This window comes from Rousettus aegyptiacus, unplaced genomic scaffold (genome assembly GCF_014176215.1).
Source record: "Rousettus aegyptiacus isolate mRouAeg1 unplaced genomic scaffold, mRouAeg1.p scaffold_m13_p_7, whole genome shotgun sequence".
Lineage (NCBI taxonomy): Eukaryota > Metazoa > Chordata > Mammalia > Chiroptera > Pteropodidae > Rousettus > Rousettus aegyptiacus.
This window is the reverse complement of record NW_023416310.1, coordinates 58101591-58125270: the sequence shown is the minus strand read 5'-3', so window position 1 is coordinate 58125270 and position 23680 is coordinate 58101591. Positions and strand designations below refer to the sequence as shown.

General features: G+C 39.4%; 1 pseudogene; it reads left to right on the top strand.

The window, feature by feature from the left end:
* Positions 1–6768: 6768 nt before the first annotated feature.
* LOC107512387 lies at positions 6769–7940 on the top strand (annotated as a pseudogene).
* Positions 7941–23680: the final 15740 nt, after the last annotated feature.

Below are 23680 nucleotides of genomic sequence, written 5' to 3'. Positions count from 1 at the left end.
CACTGATTTTTGAACTCCAAGTAACTTGCTCTGTGCTCTAGGACAATCTGCTTCTCACTAAGTCTCATGTGTTAACTTGTACCAGGTGCTCTTTGGCCACTTGTGCCAGAAGTTCTCTGAGGTCACTTTCTCCAAAGGCTCTCAGTGGTCACTTGCACCAGGTACTTTCATGGGTCATTTGCACCAGGGATTCCCTTTGGTCACTTCATTTCAATTTTTTTCTATAGTGCTTTCTCTAATTTCTTTGTAGAGAATATTTACACAATTTTACATTTTAGAAAATCTAAACCAGGTAGCAATAAGTAAACACAAATGAAAAGCATAGCTTTATGTCACTAACCATAAGCAAAATTATTTCTCACATGGGTACTGCCACATAGCCTTCATGGTTAGCAAGTACAGAGTAAGATTAAAATTTTTTTAATTTTATAATTTCATTTGGATGATAATTTTTTAAATTAAATATAATTGTGAGATTATCTGGCAAAACCTCTTTGGCATTTCAGGCCCAAGCTCACATTTGTGTCTATCAAATTAGCAGCAAGTAATACTATTTTAATTGTCATAGGCAACAGAGAAAAAATAAGCTGTATATATACATATATATATATATGAATGAAAGATTCATTCCTGCCAAATAAAAAACAAAAAACACGTTCTCTGAAAGCAGGTATTCCACATGGTTCAAATAAAGAAAAGTGTTGGGAGAATCAAATTCTCACACAGCATGTAATTTTGTAAATGGGCCACACTGAAAACTGTATCTTAGCCGTCGATATTTGGGCAACTGTTTTCAGCTTTGACATAAGAGCTGTTTCAGATCTCACTGAGAATTACTATAAAGTTAGATTAAGCGCCATGCGCGCACGCAAAACACGCGCGCGCGCGCACACACACACACACACACACAATCTTTGAAGGTATCAGAAAGCAACAAGGCATCTAGGACTTGAGAGGCCAGGAATGAAATAAAGAAAATGCAATGAGAGCAAGGTAACGCTCTCCATCATTTCCCAACTTAAGACATTTGCTAAATTTTAAGCAAAACATGCAGGACCTAAAAGCCAAGCAGAAAGATGCAGCTTAGAGCTTCTCAGACCTACCAAAACAACAAATGGGCCCATTTTGTAGTTCATCTAGCAAGAAAGCCAGGATTGGAAGGACTCAGATCCCAGAGAAAAGAGATTGTTGAAAAGTTAGTTGATATTCCACCCTATTCTTCCCATCAAAGCATTTGCTTATTCCTAATACGTTCATGTGGTAGATGCAAACCCAAGCAGAAAAAGGCAGATGGAGAGGCTAAAAAGTGAAATAGTCTCATTTTACTGAGACATCCAAAATTGGAAGTCAGGGCCGAGCAAGGAGTCAGAGCTCTGAAAAACGCCTCCAGGTTTTCAATCAGTACTCCAGGCAGACTGGAAATAGGAGTAAAGGACAACGCGGAAATAAACCTCATAAAACCTAAACACAGCCTTAAAGTACTACTTTCTTTAAATGGATTAGGGCAATCTGCCTCTCCTCTTTCTGCCAGAAGAAAATTAAATTATCTCTGGAGAAGGAAAACATCAGGTAGAATTCCTACAAATATTCATACATATTGTCTAGAGCAAAAATCTATAAGCCATGTCAATAAATAGAATCAAGTGACAGAAAATTAGAAGAAAAAAATAGAAATAGACTAGATTCACAAGAGACTGAGATATTGGAGATATCACAAGCCAGGGCAGCAACATCCTGGAGGTTATCAGTACTCCAATGATGTCACACCCCTTAGCCTGTCTGGGAGACATTTCCCCAAGAGCATGCCACCAGCATCAGGGAAACAGAATCCAACTGGTTAGTCAAAGTTTGCTGCTTGCACAATGACAAGCATGGCAAGGAGATCCGGAGAGAAATACGACATTTTTGTGCAGAATATGATGTTCCATTTTGTGCTGTTCCATGCTTTGAAATTTACCACATGAAAAATATTGTTAAATACTGATCATATACATTTTTGTTACATTAGGATTAGAGAGACGTTCTGTTTAGAAATAACTCCAAGAACAGTTTTTTAATTTTATTTTCACATTGAAAACCAGTCAGATTTGCTTCAGCCTCAAAGAGAGTATTTATTTAAAATTAAAATAACGCTGGCAGCGAGCTGTACTTTTTTTTTTTTTTTTTCTAAATGGGAAATGGGTTAAGAAATTCTTTAGAGGATTAAATATCAGTGCTGTCTGTTTACAGTGTGAACCCAGAAATCCAGAGAGGTTGAAAGATTTGGGTTATGTCGAGTTCGAGAACCTGAGTTTGGATTTCTTGCTCAGTGCCCTGAGCCTCAAATGAAGGGTTTCTAGGTAAGAGAAGAATTTTGGGTGGACATTGTTGATCAAGCACAGGATAATGACAAGAATGATTGATCTTGTGACTAAGATTGAAATTGGGATTCTAACAAAATAGACATAGACTGGAAGGCCTATTCTGCCACAGACAGATTTTATGACTACCTGTCCAGAAGAGGTGATCATAGCTTTAGAGATAAGTTTTGAGATTGTTACGATTTAGACCCATATCATGATGGGTGTTGTGATGACCTACACCAGGATATGGGGTGATGTGAGGGCTGGGATCACTACGATGACTGAGGCAGCAGAGACTACGACAGAAGCTATGTATGATTCCAGCACAGAGTGCCAGAAGAGCACTTGGTAGTGGATACTGTAGGAGTGATTACTACAGAGGGGAGGGCATACCATGAACAGATCTGACTGATGAACTGATCGATTATGGAGCTCCAGAGATGATCATAGGCATGATGACAGAGACCTAAACTGAATCTAAAGCCTCAGAGTATTTCTAAGGAAGATGATTCCTCTGCTAGCACCTCACAATCCATTCAATCAGCCTCTCTGTGTGGAAGGGCAAACCCTGTTGACACCACTACTAGAGAATAAGAAGTGAAAGAGTGGCTACGGAAGGAACAGGAGAAATTGTAGTGTCAGCTGGAAGAGCCGAAACCAGAATGTCAGTGTTCATTTTACGTTTCTGGCAAAACTGGTAGCTACTTAGAGGAATACTAGATCTATATCCTCTTTTGCATTCCACACCTTCTAGACAGTTGGAGACATATATTTAGTGCTTATGGGGTAGATGAAATGAAAAATAAAATAGGGCCCAAGGCACACTCTAAACAGAAGGACCACTCAAAGTTTTCACTGCTTGGGTAGATTTTGTTACCAACAATCCGAAGATGAAGAGGGGCTCTTCTAAAGACCACAGCATGAGATCCAGGCCTTCCTCCTCTTGCCTTTCCAGGGACCCTACCTCTTTGTAAAGGATTGATTTCAGAATAGCAGTACGTCAATATTTCCATGCATTTGTCACCAAGCATGGCATTCCAAGACAGCACAGTATACAAGGGATTGATCTCATAACTCCCTCCAACCTGGCACAAGTTAGCATATTTTTAAAAAGGTGTTTATATTTATTTTCAGTGTCCTTTCTTCATTCACTCTAATTTTCTGTAATGAATCTATGTTACCTGTATATTTTTTTAATTAAAAATGAAATACAGTACTTATGGTGCCTCCTACAAGAAGTCTTCCTTGACTTCTTCCCCACCTCCTCTAGGTAGTTTTGGTTCCCTTCTTTTGCTTTCCATAAAACCCATGCTCACCTCTAGCACAGTACTTACCATAAGGCATTTTAATCACTTGTTTAATTACCTACCTCCCCCTTAGAGTGTAATTTCCTTAGGGCAGGTGCTGTGCCTTTCATAACTGGGTCCCTAGGGTCTTGCATAGGGCCCAGTACACAGAAGGAGCTTTCCTCTTTCCACTGTCCCTAAGTGTCCTGCCTTTAACAACCAACTCAGTCAACAACTAACTCCATACCTGTTCTCAGTACCCAAAGAAGACTTCTCTTCAGTCAACCAACATGTCTTACTAAGCGCTGAGTACCAAACACTATGCAGCGAACATGAAAGAATGAGAATTCCAGAGGGACTCGATTTATACACCCATCTCAGGAATGCCAGAAGTCCAGGAAGTTTCTCAAGCATATGATTTAGGTGACGACTATATTATTCTGGAATAAAAGGTAAAGGGGAGGCAGGTAGAGAGTTAGGGACTGGATCTAGATCTTGAGACAAGATATAAATTGAGAGATGAAAAGGCAGTTAAAGCATGAGTCTCTGCTTTGGAAAACAAACCAATGGAGGAAGGACAGAGCATCGTACAAACACTGAATTACATAAATTTGATTATATATACTTGGCAGAAAGGAAGGAGGAAGAGGGAAAGAAACAACAGTGGGACAGAGTGGAAGAAGAGAAATAGCCATTTAAATAATACAGGTTGCTATATTTTATTAATGTATAGGTGATGCTACCCAACATTCCATTCAGTATTGTTCCTGAAGAGCTTGAGGAGGGAGCAGTGGCATCTACTTTGCCTTTGGTGTGCTGGGATTCTGCTCTAACTGCACTTGGATCACTAGTGGAGCCAAAAAAAAAAAAAAAAATACAGACACCTGGATCCCTCCCTTAGAGTCCGACGTAATTAATGGGTCGGAGGAGCAGCCTGGGCATCACACTGTTTAAAAGCTCTCAGGTGATTAAAAAAAATTTTTTTTCGTATTGTGGCAAAATACACATAACAGAACTCTTGTCACCTTATAAACATAAACTCTAAATCCATTAAATAACAACTCCCATTGCCTCATCCCCAGCCCCTGGAAACCATCATTCTGCTTTTTGTCTATTTGATTTTGACTTCTCTAAGTACCTCGTATAAGTGGAATCATACAATACTTATCTTTTTGTTGTCCAGTTTATTTTAATTAGCATAATATCCTCAAGGCTCATCCTTGGTCTAGTATATGTCAGAATTCCCTTACTTTTTAAGACTGAATAATATTCTATTGTATGTATATAACACAATTTGTTTATCCATTCATCTGTCTATGAATACTTGGATTGCTTTCACATTTTAGTTATTGTGAAGAATGCTACATGGCTGCACAAATATCTCTTGAGACCCTGCTTTCAGTTCTTTTGTATATATTCCCAAAAGTGGAATCGCTGGATCATATGGTCATTCTATTATTAACTTTTTGAGGAACCTCCGTACTGTTTCCCACAGCATTTTACATTCCCACCAACACAGCACATGAAGCTGAGGATGCCCACTACAGTCCAAAGGTTCTAATTTCTCCCCATTCCTCTCCGACATTTGTTATTTCCTTTTTTTTTTTTTTATGGTAGCCATTCTAATGTGTGTGAGGTGGTATCTTATCATTGTTCTGATTTGCGTTTCCTTAATGTTTGGTAATGTTGAACATCTGTTTATGTGCTTATTGGCCATTCATTTATCTTCTTGGGAGAAATATCTATTCAAGTTCTTTGATCATTTTTGAATTGAGTTGTTTCATTTTTGGTTGTTGAGTTTTGGAAGATATCTCTATAGTCAGGATATTAATCTCTTATTAAATATATGATTTATGCATTTTTTTCCATTCTGTGGGTTGCCTTCTTATTTTATTGATAGTGTTTTTATAGACACAAATTTAAATTTTTTTCGTGAAGTCCAATTTGTCTATTTTTCCTTTTGTTGCCTATACCTTAGGTGTCATATCTGAGAAATCATTGCTAAATCTAATGCTATGAAGATTTTACCCTATGTTTTCTTCTAAGAGTTAGATAGTTTAAGTCTTGCATCTAGGTCTTTGATCCATTTTGAATTAATTTTTGTATGTGGCATAAAGTAAAGATCCAATTTCATTCTTTTGCATGTGGATATTTAGTTTTCCAGCACTATTTGTTAAAAAGACTGTCCTTTCCCCCATTGAATAGTCTTGGCACCCTTGTCAGAAATCCCTTGACCATATAGTTGAGAGTTTACTTTGGAGGCTCACTATTCCACTGGTCTATATGTCTGTCTTTATTCTAATACCACATTGGTTTGATCACTGTAGCTTTGTAGTAAGTTTTGAAATCAAGAAGTGTGAGTCATCTAAATTTGTACCTTGTTTAAGGTCATTGTTTTGGCTATTCAGGGTCATTTAAGATTCCATAGGAATTTTAGGATGGGTTTTTCTATTTTTGCAAAAAAAAGTCACTAGAATTTTGATAGGGATTGCATTGAATCTGTATATCACTTGGGATAGTATTAATATCTTACCATATTAAGTCTTCCAACACATGAACATGGTTGTGTTTCCATTTATTTATGTCTTCTTTACTTTCTTTCAACAATGCTTTGCAATTTTCATTGTGCAAGTCTCTTACCTCCTCAACTAATTTCTTGATATTTTATTCCTTTTTGCCTATTATAAATGGAATTGTTTTCTTCCTTTCTGTTTCAGAGCATTCATTGTAAGTGTATAGAAATGCAACTGATTTTTGTGTGTTGACTTTATATCCTGTTACCATGATGAATTCATTTATCCTTTCTAATAGGGTTTTGTTGTTGTTGTTTGGTTTTGTTTTGGTAGACTCGTTAGTGTTTTCTGCACATAAGATCATAACATCTGCAAACAGAGAATTTTACTTCTTCCTCAAGTGATTTTATTGTGCAGCCAGGCTTGAGAGTCTCTGCAGTTGGTCTTAATTCCTAATCATTGCTCCTAGTATTACTTCATGCTATGCTGAGTGAGATTCTAGTATTTAAAGATAAGTATTTGTTGCTTTGCTAGCCCAGGTCTTTCCATCTTTGCTCAAGGGGGTTGCGTTTCTGCACCTTGTTAGTGAGAGTTGCTGCCAAGTGGCCCCTCGGTGTTCAGCTTGTCATGTCTAATTACCAATATATGAGCCAGGAGCAGCTGACTGGCTTTGATCAGCAAAGTACAGTACTGTGGATACCAATCTACTTTCTCTATATATCATGCATCCATTTGGGAACACTATAGTAAAGATGTTTCCTACTTGGCCAGCTCCAAACCTGATAATCTTATCTGGCTTTCTGTTCATTGTATTCAATTCCTACTTATGGTATACTTTAATCCTGACCTTTATGCTTCAGCACCTGGTCACAAGCATGTACCTGATTGGGTTTGGACTGTAGTGGGCATCTTCAGCTTCTACAATCTAGATGGTGTGGAAGGAGAGCAAGCCTATTGAACCAATTCCAACACTCCCTTAGGGGAGCTCTTTGACCATAGCCTAAAGAGTTGGTCATGTGTTTACTTTGCTGTAACTATGTATTTCCTCTTCGGATGAGGATCATCTGGTGTCTGTGTTTTGTCATGGATAGTTTTGTTTTCTTTCATTCTGTACCACTGGGGAAAGTATCACAGGGATACTTTTCTTGCCATGGGGGTGGGTACGACATTAGCCAGGTGACTATTTCTTTTGTCTATATAATGACTGCGATTGTGGTAGTCAAGACCTCGTATGAACTATTCTTGTTTAATTTCTTATATAGAGACCTGTTCGCTACAATGATTATTGGTTGTGCATGATCTGTAACTCTTCCAATGAGTTTATTAAGTCTCTCAAAGGTTATAAAACACTACCCTGAAATACGATTCAGTCTATGAAGCTATGGTTCCCTTCATTTCTTCATGTCTGCTATTCATTTTGTCTACAGTGTGGATCCTCTGGTCACCTTCAGATATTTTAGAGATATGTCCTTGAGTAGTATCTTACTTTCTGGTTGGCAAACAGCCTTCACCAACATCACATGTCTGCTGATGGTTTGTCAAATGAGCAGAATCTAGTGCCCAACTCTGAATTGGTTGCTGGTTCCTCTCTTCTTGGCTGTTATAGTGACAGACTTAGGAGTAGCCTCTTACATTGAGAGCATTCTCCTGTATACATTCTCCTGCTTTCACTCTGGCCGACATGCACTATGGAGTACAAATGATAAAGCAGCTGAACAGATTTTCAGATTCACCTATCCTCATTAAGAAAACCAAACTCAGATTGACTAGGAATGGAAGAAAAGAATATTGGTATGTAATACACAGAAATAAATACTATAAACAAGATGTTTATAAATATTTTATTTGTCACCCTTGAACTAAACTGACCTGTTTAATAGACATAGGAACTCTGTGTGTGTGGTACTAGACAGCAGGAATGATACATATGATCTAAACTTATGGAATTTGGGGACTACTAACTCCCAGATTATTTTATTTTTTTAATAAAACTGTGTGACATTCTGGTTAAGCATAATGTACATTAGATCGGCAAAATGTTCCTAGTGATTTTAGCTTCATGGGTCCATAATGTTTTGATTCGTACAGAATTAAAGATGCTTTGTTTTTATTTTTAAAACCCCCAAATTGGTTTAGGAACACAGACAACGTTCAGAAAACCACAATATGTTTTAATATTTAATATTTAGTAGTAGGTCTTTAGCCATGGAAGCTACCAATAGCCCAAACCTAATATAGGGAAAAGATAAAAGAGCAAGTCGACAAGAGATGCCAAATGATTACAGAATAATAAACAGTTGCCAATTACTGGTTTCTTCTTCCCATGGAAGTGCCTATGTCCTCATGTGCTAGGAGAGCTAACCGATATTTTTAGATTCTCTTAGTATTCTGTCTCTTTGTTATGGAACAGATCTTGGTAAATGCTTTTTAATTTCCTTTTAAAGAAAAACATTCTATTGACACTTGGTAGAGAATGGATGGTAATTGTAGCTCACCCATTGGCTTAGCTAATTGTTTAAATGTGGCATTTTCCCCCCCTTTAGCTGCAAGTTGCTGGGATTTGGTGCCTGTGAACTATGATTATATAAATGCATGTGACAGTCCCAGTCCTATAATAACTACTCGTGAGAAATGTAGGTAAACTTTTTTATTAGAGAAATTCACTTTGGAGTTAGGAATCTCATGAACCTCCCTATATAATTACTACTCTGAACCTCGCTACAAAATTAGTTTTCTGATTCTGATTGGTTCTTTTTTTTTCCTTCCGCTCCCTCTCTATCACCTTTTGTTGAGAGGAAAGTACTTGTTTTTTATTTCACAAGAACAGAGAAGTAGAGAGAAATTCTCTCTTTCCTACCTTGCTCACTTTCTCACTTGAAGAATATTTTTGACATATATGCCTTACTGAGTACATACTCCCTGTAATGTGATTCGGAGTAATTTCTGAGATTTACTAACAAACACTTGGACTTTAATGTGATTGTTCTATAGATCACAACTTTTCATGAATGTGGATATTTTCTTCTATTTCTTTTTTATTTTGTCTACATTTAGTTTGATAGTGGTGGTGAAATTTACTTGCTATTTTTTTAAAAATTTTTATTGAATAAAGTTTGTGTTCAAGTAATTGGGATGAATTGCACTTGGATAAAATAGGCACCACTGTATTGATATGTAATTAAATTCATAACCTATTTATGAATGTGACTATTATAAAATTTAATTACAGTGTATTTCTTTGTTGAGTTCTAATCTTTGTCATCCAGGTTATTATAAATTGTCAAGTAGCTACTTCATGGCTCTGTACTTATTTTTAAAAATCGTTTGTAAAGGTATATTGGAAGACTTTCTCTGAGACAAAAATGAACAGTGAAAATAGGTGAGAAATCAATGCAGAAAATTTTGTGGGTAGTGATTCCGTGTTTGTTAGTAAATTTCTATCACAGAGAATCAACCAGTTAAGAGAAGAGAACGTTATTTTTGTTTATAATGTCATCTGTAATATTGAACTGGGTATTAAACTGGATAAAGTGTTGATTTGGGCTGGGAACAAAGCTTTGTTTTAAGGTTTCTAAGCTAATAATTTTACTGTTTCTTTGTTCTTGCACACAAGAATGAAATTAATCTATATTATATAAGAAAATAACCAATTACCCTTTTAGAAAAAATATAAAGATAAGTATTCATCACTCAAAATAACTCTAAAACTCAAGCCTATAATTTGACCTGGTATTTATCAGAGGCAAAAACAATCTGTTCCAATGTTTACTATGTTTGACTTATTAGAGTTTATATGTCTGTATACTCTACTTTGTGATATTTAAAGGGTTTCAAAGGTGATTTTTAAAATCTACTCCTTACCCCTTCTTCTGCCCCCAAATAAGTACCACTTTTATTGGTTTCTTGTAAAGTCTTCTAGAGCTTCTTTATGCAAATTCAGCTAATGCTAATATTTATTATTTTCCCACTTTTTAAAAACATACTATGCCCTATTCTGCATCTTTCTTTCTTCTTTCTTTCTTCTTTCTTTCTTTCTTTCTTTCTTTCTTTCTTCTTTCCTTCTTTCCTTCGGAGGAAGGAGGGAAGGAAGGAAGGAAGAAGGAAGGCAGGACTGAATCCTCCTCCCAGAAGACTACCTATAATCCTCCTCCTCCTCCTCCTCCTCCTCCTCCTCCTCTCTCTCTTCTTCTTCTTCTTCTTCTTCTTCTTCTTCTTTTTCTTCTTCTTCTTCTTTAAATTTAAGAGTAGTTTGGCTCCTTAGCACCCAAAAGTCTAAATACCAATTTTCACTTGATGGAATCAGAAATTTTTGAAGAAACAGTTCATTTCAGATTTGGGCAAGAAATGTATAAGATGATCTGGAATAACGTGCTTTACAAGAAAGTAAGAAAACTGGAGACCAGTAATGGCTATATAGGCTCCTTCTGAGAAAAGATGGAACAAAATGAGCATCAACAGGATTGAAAATCATCACATATATTTAAATCCATAATTTCAAAAGACACTCCAAAAATATGTCACCTTTGGAGAATTTTAGAGTTTCTCATTAATTTAAAACTTTAGAAAAAAGGAGGGGATAGTGAATCAAGCACTTTTATACAAACTATATCATTGAGTAATCAAATATGATGAGGGAATTTTCTCCTTATAGAAGTATTCTAGTTAATGAAGAAGGAATGATAGAATTAGATTTCTGACATTCTGTACTGTGCATGAATTAATAGATGAAGGGCTTAGAACAAAGGCAGTAGCATCTCAATATAGAGACAGCCAGATTTAATATACTATGTGGTAGAAATACACGATACTACTTACCTTGATATGAAATTTTAAAAAGTAAAACTAAATTGGTTCAAGCCTATAGATATAATTACAAGTTCATGGGAAAGACAAAAAAAACACAGAAGACTATTTCAAATAATTCTGCAGAGATAGAATAAACAAAATCCAGACTATGGAAGATAATAAATAAATTACAAGAGGAAAAAAAGATGGAGGGGATGCTGTAGATTAAAGGAGATTTAAGAGATATCAACCAGTTAAAATATATGTACCTGTGAAGAAAGAAGTTAACATAACAGGCCTGAGGCTGCTATTCTTAGAAAGGTCAGCTTGCAAGTTTGGCCCTTGACGGGTATCTGGAAAACTTGGATTTGGATGTTTTTCACCATTCTCTAACTGATAAAAATGGCTCACTGTGCATACACCAAAACAATAATATGGTGTATGCTTTCCTTCTGAATTTTGGTATATGCTAGATAGCAGATGCCTACGTGACCAGCACCAAGTAAAAACCTTGAGCACCAAGTCTCTAATGAGTTTCCCTGGTAAACAACATTTCACACGTGTTACCACAATTTGATCTTGGAAGAATTAAGTTCATCCTGTGTGGCTCCATCGGTAAAGGACTCTTGGAGGCTTGCTCCTGGTTTCCTCTGAATTTCACCACATGTGTCTTTTTCCTTAGCTGATTTTGCTTTGTAGCCTTTCTTCATAATAAGTCATAGCTATGAGCACAACTGTATGCTAACTTCCGCGGGTCCTATAATGAAGGACCAAACTTAGGAGTGCTTTTGGGGACCCTAGATATAATACCTTATTTAGACCTTGATAAAACAAACACAAACTGGAAAAAAAAATAAGACAATCAGAGAAATTTGAACTCAATGTAATGATCTTATGAAATTATTAATTTTTTAGATGTAAAAAAAATATCATGGTTCTTTTTAAGAGCCACATATATTAAACTATTTGTGGACGGAATAATATGATGTTTGAGACTTGCTTCAATGTATTCTGAAGGAAGGACTGGAAGTAGGTAAGTGTATAGATGGAAAAAGATTAGCCATGAGCTCATGGCTGCTGAAGCTGGAAAGTGTGTCTATAGGACACACCTTCATTGTACTATTTTTGTCTACCCTTTGTATATGTTTGAAATTTCCCACAATGAAAAGGTTTTGTTTTTTTTAAGAATATATTTTGGAGATCTTTTAATTTCAGCTCATAGAAACCTTTTTTTTTTTTTTTTTTTTGTCTTGGTCTTTTGTGATTTGTCTTGCCACTCTCTGTAAAATTTTACCCTCATGTTACATGCAAATTCACTTAGAATCGCTTCTCATCTGAACTTCTAAAGGCTTGTTCTAAATTCCCCAAAGAAATAACTATTAACCTAAAAGTGCTGTAGTATCAGTCATTTGAAAACAGAGGACATCCCACTTAAGGCAAAATGAACTAGAACAAAGATTGTTGTTACACAGGAGACCCAGGGGTTAGAGGTAGTTAGAAGTATCAGAGTCTGGAGTAGAACAAATGTGAGTCAGCCACACTGTCCTGCCAGGGTTTCTAGGTCTTTCAGAAACTAGAGGTGAATTGTATGGCCAGAGAACAACCTGTCTGTCTTTCCAGAGTTGCCAAATTCCATGGCTTGTGGGACTTGTGCTACCTGAGGATAATGGATCCTAAGGCTGTGAGAGAATATATCAGGATTCTTCTGTGGCAAGCCACAGAAATCAACTATTTCAAGAGAAAAACTTTAAAGAAACATTATTGTTGGAAGGATATTGGACAGCTCACAGGATTAAAGGAAAAACTGAACAACCATCTTTGAAAGTAAAGGAACCAAAACCACTTTGGGGGAATCTAGGAAGCAGGACCCAACAGACTGTCTCTTTAGACATAAAACACCAGGAGAGAACCACCTTGATCATTTTTCTTTCTTGGAGCCACACTGTCAAACTTTACCTTCTCCGGAAAGAGAGATATTCGACCTAGCTTGGTTTGAGTTCATCCTCAGCTAGAGGAGAGCAGGGCCCCTTTGGTCAACAGTCCCCTCAAGACAGCACACAGTGGGTGGGGAAGGGGAGTATTCCTACAGGGAAATTAGAATTCCTCTTCTGCTGATGGAGGAGATGGTAGTGGGCAGACAAAACAAAACAAAACAAAACAAAACAAAATGTCTAATACTAAGGAGAGGAAGAAGTCTGGGGTGGGACCTTAGCATGGCCAACTAGGGAGCTGGAGCTCCAGGAAGATAGGGTAGGCCTGGAGGGTCAATCTCTTGGGCTGTGACATGGGCCCTTGATTTTCTCTTCATTGGTGTAGCCTGAGAAATAAGGGCTATGCTAGAAAAATAGGAGACCTATGACTTTCCTGCCTTTTCTAGTTCAACAGAAGTTTTAAAAACCCCTGTACATTAAACAAATATATTTCAAATAAATGAAAAAAGGAAACATGAAATGTGCCTTGACAGGAGGCCATGCAGCGACTCAGTATAGCTCAAGGCAAGAGTTCCGCTACATGTTCTTGACAAAAAAAGGTTTCATCCACTGATCCAGTTAACCAGGGTTGTGTCTTATGTTCCTTCCAATTCACCTGCGCCAACTCACGTAAATCTCACTGTTGGAGAGGCTCACATTGTCCATTGAGAGTTGTTGCACTATAATGCTGAATTGTGAAAATATAAAAGAGTAACACTCCTGATCATAAAACCAGAGCATCTTAAATAAACTCAGGAAAGTAGATTTAGAAAAAGTTAAGGAAGCTATTAAACACTGGAGTGATTTATCCAGGAAGCTATGGAATTGCCTTCCTTGGATATCTTTAAATACACGATAAAATAAATTCCTCCCTAAATACCAACTTTACGATGGCTTTTCTGGATGCCTCCAGTTCTAAGGCTTTTTTTTTTATCCTCTCAATTGCCAAAATGTAAATAAAGAAAGGTAATGTATCTTTCAATTATAATTTCGATGCCTCTTTAAGCATGTTGCACAATACCTGGCTTTCACATTCTCAAAGTTAGTTGCTGAGATCTGGAGAATGGGTGGCTGTTATCTTTACTTATCGATTTTCAGAAAGATCTCTAACCTTTGGCACAGAGGTTATGAGAAGCCCAGGAGATAGCGTTATTGAATTCCAACCTTGCTTTGTCCATAATCATAGAGTCACTGTGGCAAGCTCCTGACTTTTTTCTTTATGTCTATTTCTTTCTCCTTATTTTCCTCCCTACCTCTTATCTTCCTATCACTTGTACGTTGATTTTGATGAAGCCATGACATTAATGGTATCAGGGACATTAGTTATCTTTGAACATGCATGGTATGAAAATTAAACACTTTCCTTTCCCCCTCTATTCTATGGTTACAGAATAATTCTCATTACATTCCTTAAAAATCAATGCAAATGGTCAGAGAAGACTGGTGAAAAGAGTTTGAATCATTGCTGATTCAGAACTAGAGAAAATAATTCCATGTTCAAGCTATTGCTCATGAGTCAGTAAGTGTCACCTTTCTGGGTATAACAGAAACAACATCGGCTGTCAGAAAATAAGGAAGTGGAGGTATAATCTTGACAGTCCCGTCCAATCCAAAGGTCATTTGGCTCTACATTTTCATCTATTTGAATTTTTAACTCCTGCACATCAGTTCCTCCTCGACTGGTAATACCGTCCATTCTCCCGAGGCACAGTGGGCCAGGGCTGCTCGGCCAGAGTCCGGCCCCTCGGGTTAACGGCTGCCTCCTCAGCACCACGTACCAGTGGGCACAGGGGAGGCCCTTCATAAATAGTGGTTAAATGACAAATGAATACATGAATAATTTGAACAAGCAGTGTTTGCCCAGACAGTTCTGGGATTAAGACTACGGGAACCTTTGCCCTTCTCTTGGTTCTGAGGTTAGAGAGCCTCCAGGAAAGGAGTTCAGCAAAGGCCAGGACTGCCCCACACTGTAATGCCTTCCTCCAACGGCCGAATTCTGAGGGATGGCTGCCAGCCTGCTCATTTTGCCCCTCTTGTCTGTCTTTCTCTTGTGGCTGGCTGTACTTTGAGGTAAGATGAGTCTGTAGTCCCCTTTTCCTAGCAGTCTGCAGCAGCTCCTGAATTCCAGAAGCAGGGGGTGCATGCTTACAACAAACTCCTCCTGTTGCCTTGGTAATTGTATTTTCAGTAGGCTGACTCTCACCTGACCTTGGAGGTGAGCCCCATTTTCACTCAGAGAGGCCAATAGTGCAATAGTGACTGATTTCCATCTGTTTTCATGAAACTCGGAGGGCAGGTGTGGCTGTGGTGGCTACTTGTGGGTGAGGCCTGGAGGACCAGTACCTTGCTTTACCAATTTATTCTGGAAAAGCTGGCAGAAGCTGGAAAATCGATGTCAGCATCATTCACCTCACCCGTTGGCCACCTCCCAATGATCATCTCCCTTTTTCCTATTAAACTTGCCATTTAATAGGAAAAACTTGAGCTTAGTTCTGAAAAAAAAAAAAAGGCAGAAAGAAGGGCAGTTTCTATATACTACACTGGCCTCCCATATTCCTCAGAATTGTTTTTTAAGTTAAAAGACCAACTACTTCATGAACTTGAATGTGCACCAAGTAGCCACAAGCAGCTCAGCAGAGGAGCAGAGAAGAACCCCAACTAAAGGTTCTTTGATGGTGGGAGAGAATCTTCTCTCTGAAAGGTACCTTTCGAAGTGCAGCACAGACAGGCTGTGAATGGGATAGTGTCCAGTGCTACAAGGACCTACTGACTTCCGGGCCAGCCCTGGCCACACCACACCACTCAGCATGCAGGCATTTGGCTTTACTAAGCTTGCGGGGATACTAGAGATTGTTTGCTTGCTTGCTTTTCTATGGTGGCTAAAGGAGGAAGCTATAATTTGTTCTCTGTATAACCAAAGTATGTACATAACCAAAATCATCAAAAGAGAAGCTTTCAGAAATGTCCTTTGGTTATAAACCCCCGCTCTTAAGGGTGGTACTTAGTTCATATTAACTTTCTCAGAGTTGTAAGGGCCTCCCAGAACCTCATAGATCTACATATTTCTTTTTTAAACCCAAAATGCCCTTTGTGTACACACCTAGGATAGGACCTCAAGATTTAGGCCTTTATTATCATAACAAACCCAATAAAGCCTTCTTTAGTGAATAAAAGATAGGAATGAACTTGATGGGTTCCAGAAATGGTGAATTTGGCTAAAGAATGCACATCTTTGAACAGAATTTACGGGAAATATGGCTACAGAGGAGGTGAACAGATAGCGAAGGGCCTCTCATGCCAGACTGAGGACCTGTTCTGCAAAAAGAACAGAAAGCTGAAGGGCATGGAGAGGGTGGGAGCAGGAAATATAATTATTTCTTATGTTCCGTAAAACACTAAGCCCAAGACATGCTTCTTGATAAAAGGGTCTCGTGGACAAATAATTTTCCGAAACCCAGTCCACTCTAGTCCTGCAATCTCCTGGTAATTTAGAAGTACATTTGTTTTAAAGTCTTTGAGAAGTCTCAAGAAACTGACTTTACTCCGCGTAACTCAGGGGGAGAGAAAAAAGGAGAGTATATTGCTGAGAACCTGATTCCGTTTTTTTTTAGTCACCCTCACAACAAAAAAATTTCCCCTCTTCGATAATGAAGGTTATTTTAAAATTTATTGGTAGGTAGCTTCTTTATTTGTACCAGAATATTGTCCAATCAATTTAGTGTCAGGCAAATATAACTCGCATGTCCAAACCAAAAGTCTTGTGTTTCTAGAGATTCTCTACTGTAGATATTCCTGGGATGCTCACAGGTATAGTCTCAGTGCCCTCCTGGCTTGGCCAGTTTGTGGTTCCAGTTAAGTTCCTTTGCCTCTCTAGTTTGGAGAACAAAAGGTCTAAGGGGACAGTTCCCTGCTGTGTTTGGACCTGCACCCAGCTGACATGGTCCTTCTCCACAGGCTGCTGCTGATTCTTGCTGTCCACTCACTTACTGCCTTTCCTCGTTCATGGAGGCCTTCTAGAAGACTCTCTGCCACATTTGTCTCCTCTCTGGCCAGCAGGAAAATTCATTTCAGTTCTGGCCCACAGCTCACAGTGAATTAACAAGGTCACAGTGTGGGATAAGATTTCCAGTGGGAGTAAAGCCAAGGCGAAATGTGGCCATGGACAGTGGATCCTGTAGATTGCACCCCTCCACGTCAGCTCCAGCCTCTTCTACTGTGACTTCTGTGTAGTACAGGTAAGAAACTACATTTCCCATTGCATCTAGGGCTCTGAATTTGATTCCTATCCACCAACCATAAGCACTCGGGTAACATTTGAATTCAGAACTGAGTTAGGTCAGGGAGGTGACAAGATAAGAGGCATCCATCTTGCTCTGACATGATAGCAAAAGTTCTAGAGTGGGGTGGGATGGGGTGGCAGCCTCCCAACGAAGCAGAGCCCCTGGTGGCTTCTTTCCTCGGTGGGGATTTGGGAGTGTTCCTGAATTCTTAATTTTCTAGATTCTATGTCTTTAAGTCTTCCAATAATGCTATAAACTTTAAGCTATTCTGAATTAAACCCTTTCTGTGTAAGCTGGCTAGGGGGAGTTGTTCTTTGAAACTGAACCTTGGCCAATACACCAAATGTTATATGAGAGATAGTAACATCAAATGGGCCAAGGGTAACAACTGGAACACTGCCAAAGCTGAGGTCAAAACAGATGCAGCTGACAAGGAGACAGGTGGTAGGGCCAGAGGATTCTCATGGACATGCTTGATAACACCCAGGATTCTTTTAAGGACATTGAACTCTCCCATGTGAAAGTCCCCACCTCTTGTTTTGTTTTTTATTAGACAAAGTCAAAGATCTTTGAATTGGCATCTAGTCCCTAAGACCAACCGGAGTTATCAAAAGTTGCTCTGAGGTATCCTGAAGGAAAAGCATTCTAGAATGGGTGGGAGCTCAGAGCTGGTATTAGAGAAGGAAGACTTAAGAGATTAAGAAGGCAAAGCTCCCTTATTTTCCTGGGCTCTTACATAAATGGGGGGGGGGGGTCTCTTGAGTTTGTAGTCAAGCTGTATCTTGTAGCCAAGCTACCTTCCCTTTCTTAGAATGTTGCATCCCAACCTCAGGGACCAAGGAATCATTGTCAGGTTTCTGAAAACCCACACAGTCACCGAGCCTTTGGCTGTAGGCTGAATAAACAACAGATGACATGTACGTATATGATAATCCAGCAAACGTAGAAATGGCATGGTTCGCTATATATATATATACACACATGTATGTATGTTTTTTTTTTAAATCATTAGAGAGTTTATAGTAGATTTTTCATTATGAGTTTTGTTAAGTCAATAAATACTACTGGAGGGGGAGGAACTACTAACAAGTAAAGATCTGCTATTTTTTTTCTTATTTTTTTTTAAAAAAAGCTCTGATCCTTAAAGTATCATTGCCCAGTCCTTCTTGAAGCAGGAATTGCATGTCCCAGCTGTGATACAAGGTATAAGAGGAAGAGTTTCTTTACAGCTGGACAGGCAGAGGAAAAAGACTAAGGGCCTGAACAAAGGTGCAATGTCACGGCTCAGCTATCCAGATCTCATGAAGAGATTCTCAGTTTACTGTCAAGTTTGGAAGTTCTGGGTTTTGTTTTTATTAAGAAGTCTCCATCTGTCTCTAATTTGGGGTCAAAGTAGGAGGAAAACCCCACTTGGAAGCAGTCTGTGGTAGCAGCCTGAAGGTAGAACCACAGAGAAAATCCTGGACCAGACTATCATATCAATTAAATGCCATGTAGAGCGCTAGGCTCTGGGGATGTTCGATGCCACTCTTTCCTTCAGGAGGCTTGCAACTGAGTCAGGGAGACATAATGATATATTGGTGACTGAATACAATGGTAAAAGTATCAGGATAGGGTGTTTCAACGAGACCCATGTTGACAGTGACAGTGGCCTATAAATAAAAAGATTCTGTTGCTTATCCTTCATTTCTTATACAAACCACCTCAGGCTGACCAAAGAGTAGACAAGGGAAGGCTTATCTTTATAAGAACCATTATCCTTTTCCTCAGGGCCAAAGTATTTCACATGAAATGACTGTACCTCACTGAGGTTGGAGGAGAATACTGGCCAACAACACCTTGTGATTAGCCAGACGAGATTTAGGTTCTCTCGGAGGTGGTTGGATGGCAGCTCGTCCACCCTCCCCAGCTGCTGCAATTCTCAGGTGCCACCACTCTCAGGCACTGTCAATAACACAGCTATGAGTCATTATCATGGGATGCCTGTCGCTGCTCCCGCCCTGGTCCTGCCAGATCAAATGTTCTGGCCACAGAGGCAACTGGCCATGGAGCCCTGAGCCCTGTTTACCTTGAGAATTTGGCACAGTCACTGCAGCATATCCATTATTGACTTACAGGCTGTGTGTGTAACTTGCTGGTCTCCATACTGGAGTCTGGTTTCCTGTTCCACTGTTTCTTTGTCCCTCTGTTCCTAGCATTACTCATCCAAGTGACAGCTTTCTTGGCCCCAGTGATCCACCTTTGCACAATCCTCCTAACTTATTTTAACCATTTATTTTGTGGCTGTTCTTAAACATGCTTAACCAAATGTTCATCATAACAGAATGCAGAGCTGTGTAGTTCACTTACTTCTCGGTCTTAGTGGGGTGGGGTTAGGGGTGTTTCTGAGGACTAACAATGTGTGGTTGTTTTCATTCGCACTGCCAATTCATTGCCCCAAGTTTTTTTCCTGAATTGCTGTCTGTATGCCCATGCTGGGGCCCAAAGGTGAAATGGGGTTCCCAGAAGAGCAGGCAGCATGACCATTTGGGGAACCTAAAAAAGCTCACTCTCTCGGTCAGAGCTCTTGCCTTTGCCACCAAGAATCTCACCAATGCCCTGCAGCTGGGGATGCACCACAGGCTCCACCTCTCTGGAGAACCTGACCGCCCCAGTGACCTGGCACATGGGAGATGCACGCATGCCATGCTGGGAGGCTGTTCACGCTCCCATTCCCTTGGAGGAGCACAGCTGCTGTACCCAGAGATTCTGCAGGAAACCTCCAACAGTTTTCCGCTTGGCTCCAGCACCGAGCTGGACAGAAGGGGAAAAGTGAGTGAGATTGGGCAGTGAGTGTGCTTTTCAGGGCTAAGAACCCTAAAATCATTCGTCGTTTTATGGTATCTCTCATTTTTCTGGCATATCTCATCATTTATCTCTCCTTGTTCTGCCTGCTTTGAGGGTGAAACAGTGGACAGTAGTACTGACACCTAAGTGCTAGGTGTCATTCCTTGCAGCCGTCATCCTGGTCCCATACCACGGACTCTTTGTGAGGTCTGAGGCTAAGTGAAAGAGCTGCTTCTTAGCTACCAAGTGGGACATGGGTGAGATGCTGGTCGCAGACGTGTTCTGTGGCAGCCTTCTTTCTTTGAACAATGTTTCGTACCTTCAGATGGTAGCAGGGTGTATTACCAGTCTGACGCTATGAGCTCGATTCAAACAGCGGGCACTTCCTGAATGGTTTCTCTGCTTCCACTCTAGCTCCCTTACAGTCCATCCCCACCCTCCACCCGCCCCCCCCCCCCACAGTGGCCAGGGTGGTCTTTTTAGCACACGAACTAGATCACATCCTTCCTCCTCTTAAGGCTCTTTGACGGCGTCTCTTTACTGAGAACACATTGCAAACTCCTTACCAAGGCCCACAAGGCCAGACCTGAACTGGCCCCTGCCTACCCTAACAAACTCACCACCTACCCTTCTTCCCCTTTTACTCCGCTCCAGCCACACTGAACATGTTTCGGTTTCACCAACACTTTAACTTTCTCCCTGTCTCAGGGCCAAGATACTCTCCACTCTCTCTGTCTGCAGTGCTTCCCCCTAGAACTATGAATAGCCGTCTCCTCGTCATTCAGGGCTCAGCTTGAATTCCCCATCCTCATCGTAGACTTCCTCTACCTAACTGCATTTTCCCAGTCTTTTTCTCTCGCAGACCTGCTTGTGGATACTGTCCCAGGTAGCTTTAGGTCTACCTGAAAGCTAGATTTGGTGCCCTGGGCGGCAAGCCTCACGACAAGACAGCCTTAGTGACAACAAGAAGGTCATTCTGAAATCGCCTCAGACTGGGAGGAAGAAAAAAACCATCCCTAGGTAGAGGGATCAACCATCCCAGTTTGCCTGGGGCTGAGGGGTTTCACTGAATGTGGGATTTTAAAATCTAAAACTGGTGAAGTCCCAGGAAAACTGGAACAAGTTGGTTACCCTGTGACCTCAGATTGTCTAGAGAAGGTGAAACACTTGGCTTGAAATCCAACTTAATCACTTTTGCCTATCCAGTATTATTATTATCATTATTATTATTATTATTACTACTATTGTTGTTAGCTTTGCCCAGTTTAGGTAGCAAAGAAGAATACTTTTTGCGATACCTTGTATTGCAGTACCTTGTATGACTTTACATAGGAGAATGTGATAGGAAAACACCTTGCAATAAACACACACACATAACCTAAATGCCATACATCTTGAATATTTAGCAAGGTTCTCTCTGGTCACCTACCTTTTTCACAGTATCTATCAGATGAGCTTGATAAATATGTGATAAACTCTTGACTGAGTTTAACTGAGTAAATTATTGGCTCATATTCAAAACCTCAGGGCCAGAAAATCTGGAGAACTGTACTGTTCCAGAAATTCCTCACAGCAGGAAACAGAGAAAATTTCTTGATCAAAAGAGCTGGTTATCATCACCTTTGTGACCAAATCAGTCCTTCAATAGAGAGGATGGCCTGCCACCTGGTGGTAACTCTTAGCATTGCTCCCTGGTAAACCGCAATTCCTGTATTGGGTGAATTTATTGGGCATAGAGTCATCAAAGGTAAGGACGGAGAGAGTTCCCACGCTATGACTATATTTCTAACCACTAAAATAAAGAAAACTGACAAAGAATATTTTTAAATGATTTGTGAATTCTTTGATATGACAAATCTCATAACAGGATAAGGGAAAGGAAGAAGAGAAGTAATATCCATAGAATACTTACATGAACTAGACGTTCTCTACAGATTATTTCCCCTCACAATAACTTTGTAATATGGATAATATTGTATCTATTTTACAGATCATTAATGGCTCAGAGAGGTTAAAACATTTCTCTGCAATTAAACGAGAAAATAAAAGGGTGTGGTATAATTCTTTCTGGCTCCAAAGCCTGAACTCGGGCTATTACACTGTTATTTTACCGAACATTTAACAAATCGCTCTCAAAAATTTACTTTATTGCAGCTGTCAACCAAAGAACGTTCAGCCGAAGAAAAAGTCTGATAAGAGTTTATTTGAATTAAACTGATGACAATTGCTGGGAAATAAAAATCTCAACGAATGGAGAAAATGCTCCAGAGAATGGCAGTTTTACAGCTTATTTTATACACTAGACTCAAAGGAGGAGAAGTAAGGGGGTTACATGAAATTCATTGGTGGTAGATTAAGGGAGCAGGAGAAGGCAAAGAGGGGAAATCTCTGAGATCGTACAGAAAGTAAAACAGAGGGACACATACCTCTTTTACATTGTTGGGTACAGGATAGTAATAATTAACACAGCACATAGAGATGGTATGCGGGGAACTACATAACCATAATGAGGTCTGTGGACTGGTGCTCTGGTGCAGGGGGTTGTGCCCTGAGGGGTCTGGAAGAAGGGATTACTCTGACATTCCAAGGGTATGTTATCTTAGATGCAAAAAGACAATAAACAGGCTTGCTTAATGTAAAGATTGATCTTTGTCAAGACAGCTATAGGCCCAGGATGTGACTACCCACCATGACCTGCTTTTAGCTAGGAATTTTTATGTTCAGACCATCCTACATGGTTACTTTCAGTCTCTGAGTTCGTAGGGACTGCCATGTGGGCCTCCCTGAGCTTGCCAGGTTTAGTATGTGGCCTTTTTTTTTTTGGTCCACAAAATAAATTTCCTTATTCCGAACTCCATATTTGAAATTTGGCTTTTCAAAGCATTGGGCTCATGAACTTTTGAACCAGTAACAAATTTCCATTTTTTTGGACTAAATTTCCAGTAGTACAATTGCTGGGTTATACTGAAGTTGCATGTTTAGTTTTTAACTAGATTACCAAAGTTCTTTCCGGAGTGGTGAATGATTTTATATTCCCACAAGCAATGTAAGAAAGATCCACTTTCTCCACATCCTTCCCAGTGTTGGTAATTTCACCCATTTTTATTTTAGTTGTTTTAATAGATATTAAGTGATATCTCAATGAGGTCTCAATTTGCATTTCCTTAATGGCTAGCTGCAATAAAGTTAATGAATTTTTTTTGTGTGTGCTTATTTGACTTCAGTATATCCTCGTTATTTAAATGACTTTTCTTGTCTTTTGCCCATTTTCTAATTGGATTGCTTCAATTTTGTTTTTTTTACTGTTAAATTTTAACCATTCTTTTCTTCATTTTTAATTTTTTGAACATTCGTTATATATCCTAGATATGTGTCCTTCTACCAAACAAGAGTTTGCTGCCCAATGAACATAGAAGCCAAGACTATGATATCAGTTTTTTAGAAAAGAGCGATTTATTTAATGCTGAGTTGGCTTGCAGAAGACAAGAGGCACCGCTCAAATCTGTCCTTCTGACCCAGGGTTTGGGGTGGGGGTGGGGGTGGGGTTAAGGGACTAGGAGGAACTTGTATGCGGAAGCGCTGGTGGGGCGAATCTTAATTGGAGGAACTTCGAAGTTGGCCATTTAGTGTAAAGTGGTGTCAGCACCAAATTTTCCTGGACACCGGATCTTTTGCTTC